The sequence below is a fragment of the Notamacropus eugenii genome, chromosome 1 (genome assembly GCF_028372415.1).
Source record: "Notamacropus eugenii isolate mMacEug1 chromosome 1, mMacEug1.pri_v2, whole genome shotgun sequence".
Lineage (NCBI taxonomy): Eukaryota > Metazoa > Chordata > Mammalia > Diprotodontia > Macropodidae > Notamacropus > Notamacropus eugenii.
In genome coordinates, this window is record NC_092872.1 from 722164619 (window position 1) to 722168175 (window position 3557).

Sequence of the window (3557 nt, forward strand, 5' to 3'; positions counted from 1 at the left end):
AAAAGGTTTTGCACAAACAAAGCCAATGCAACCAAGATTAGGAGGAAAGCAGAAAGATGAAAAACAATTTTTATAGCCAGTGTTTCTGACAAAGGTCTCATTTCTAAAATATATAAGAGAACTGAGTCAAATTTTTAAGAATACAAGTCATTCCCCAATTGATAAATGGTCAAAGGATATGAACAGGCAGTTTTCAGATGAAGAAATTAAAGTTATATGTAGATACATGAAAATGTTCTAAATCACTATTGATTAGAGAAATGCAAATTAGAACAACTATGAGGTACCACCTCATAGCTATTAGATTGGCTAATATGACAAAAAAAAAAGAAACTGATAACTGTTGGAGACGTGGGAAAATTGGAACACTAATGCATTTTTGGTGGAGTTGTGAACTGATCCAATCATTCTGGAGAGCAATTTGGAACTATCAAATGTCAAAAGGGCTATAAAAATGGTGTATACACTTTGATCCAGCAATACCATTACTAGGTATGTATTCCAAAGAGATCATTAAAAATGGCAGGACCCATATGCACAAAAATATTTAGAAAAGCTCTTTTTGTGGTGGCAAAGAATTGGAAATTGAAGGGATACCCATCAATTGGCGAATAGCTGAACAAGTTGTGATACATGAATGCAATGGAATACTACTGTTCCATAAGGAATGATGAACAGGTGGATTTCAGAGAATCCTGGAAAGACTTACATGAACTGATGGTGAGTGAAGGGAGCGGATCCAGGAAACCATTGTACACAGTAACAGCAAAATTCTGTGACGATCAGTTATGATAGACTTATCTCTTCTCAGCAATACAATGTTCCAAGACAATTCTAAGACTCATGATGGAAAATGCTTTCCACATCTAGAGAAAGAACTAGGAAGTCTGAATGCAGATCAAAACATACTATTTTCACTTTTTTGTTTTTCATGGCTTTTCCCTTTTATTCTGCTTCTTCTTCACAACATGAATAAAGCAGAAATATGTTCAACATGATTGCACTTATAACCTATATCAGATTGCTTACAGTCTTGAGGAGGGAGGATGGAAAGGAGAGAGCAACTCAAAATTTTGGAACTCCAAATATTATTTTAAAAAGAATGTTGTAAACTTTATAGGTAATTGGAAAAAATAAAATACTATTTCCTAAAAAAAAAAATGCTTTTGTCATTCCACTTCAGACACAGTGAAGGTCAGAACATAGACTAGAGGACTTTTATTCTCCTGGTTGCTCTCTTCTGGACACCATCTACCTTATCAATACCTTTCTTCACAACTGAGATCAGTACTCTAGATGGGATCTGAGGAAGACAGAACACAATAGCAATTACATCCCTATTCCTAAAAGCCATGTTTCTCTCCATGCATTCCAAGATCCCTCAGATAGATATGGCTGCCATATCACTCTGCTGACTCATATAGAGCATACAGTCCACAAAGGTACCTGTCTGTTTGGCAAAACAGCTGCTCTCTAACCATGCCCCCCCATCTCAAACTTGTGAAAATGTTTTTTGTACCCAAGTCTAAAACTGTACATTTCTATCTCTTGAATTTCATCTCAAAAGATTCAGTACCATACTCTAGCCCTGGGCTAGGCAAAGTCTAGGCCATGTGTCATATCCAGCCAACGGCCTTTAATTTATAGCCCAAAAGCTAAGAATGTTTTTTGCATTTTAAAGTAACTAAATGGCCTCCAAGGTCCAGCTCAGTAGGTCCAGGGTTCCACATGTCTGAGCCTATGAGGAGAGGGGCAGTCAGCATTTGAACTCTCTGATCCTGAATCCCCCTCTCCATGTGTATATATTTGGGTGTGCCCAAGAGAAGTCCTGGATAGACATCCCTGTGTATAAGAATGAGTCTAAGTCCCCTCTAGGACACCTGCTATAAGCACTATATTCCATTTAGGGGAAAAGCACCATTTTTGTAATTTTTCTAGACTTACCTAAAGAGCCAACTTCTGTGGCCTGATACTACCAACCACATATACACATGCGTCCTGCTTTGTAAACAACAGTCTGGACAATAATCCTTCATTTTTTCTATGCTCAACACAGGCACTGGCATACAGTAGGGACTTAATAAATGCTTGTTGACTTTGGTTGACCGATGAAAAAAAGTTGTTAGGGAAGAAGGTTTTGGAGCTGTCATGGGGTAAAGTATCTGAAGGGCAGCGAGGAGACAGGCACAGAGATCAAGAGACAAAAAAGTGCAGAGGGGGAATCTGGAGGCTGCTAAGAAAAGCAATCGATGGGTCTGGCCTTGGAGTTCACAATAATTCACAAGTTACAATCCTCTCTGGTGCCTACTTTCACAAGCAAACGTCAGGTCTTTTTAGAGGTAAAGTGTCACATTTATTATGTATCTGTATTATGGTAGGAGCTGTAAGTGGAGAAGGGCTGCTCCATGCCACCTTCAGCCCCACCTCCACCTTTCTCCCATTATGGCCTGCAGCTATGTCATCACTTGTTTGTGCATATCTGGGAGTAAGCCAAACAGCTACCCAAAGCCATGAATAAGGCCACCATCCTAGATAGAAATAAGCAATTTAAACAAGATTCTATTTTCTGTCTTTAAGTGCCAAGGCTAACAGGTAAACCACATAATATTTATGGTCCCTCCTATTTCTAGTCTTCTAGGATTCTATTTCAGACTAAGTGGGAAAATATGCATAATTTCAACCTATTTAGGCCTAAGGGTAATTAATTTATACCTTAGAGGAATGTCCACATAGGTACTTCCCATACTAAACATCATCCTTCCACATGGGGAAAAACTATCATAGTATATTTATCTACATCTTTTAGTAAAATTAGTAGCTTTGATAAACATTTAAAAAAAAATCCTTTCCAGGTAGTATATTAAATCTTGTATTGACACATCAACTAATCAAGGCATTTATTAAATATCTACCATTTGTCTGGTACTGTATTAGGCACTGGGGACCCACTAAGAATGAAACAGTCCCTACTCGGAGGGCTTACATTCTGTCATCTCAACTGTCACTTAAAGAGCAGAAAGTGTCAGGACCAACAAGAACATGAAAGAGAATATAATTTCCTCTCAATGTAACAATTTAGTTGACAAAAAAAATCTCACATCTTGACCTTCCAGTATTTAACAGAGGATGAAATTTTACAAAGAATTCTCCCAAATATTAGCAGTTATTCTCCAGGAAAAAATCTGTTTAGTAAATTGTCTATACTTCAAAGGTTTGTTCCCAGAATAATTATATCTATAGGGTGTTTCTTCAGCATTAATTATTTTGATACTTCCTAAAGTTCTGAGGGCTTATCCATGTTCATTATAACATGGTATAGTGCATGGGGAAATGAACTTGGAATCAGGAATGCCTGGTTTTGATTCCTACCTCAGGCACTCACTGGCTATAGTCCAGTACCTTAATGTCTCTAGGCCTATTTCCTGATGTAAAATAAGGAAGTTGGATTCAGTCTCTTCTAGCATAACCCTAGGAAGTAAAAGATATTTTATAGATTTTTTTTAGGTCACTTCCCAATTACTAAATCATATTCATAAATTCTTTCTTCCATACGTGTG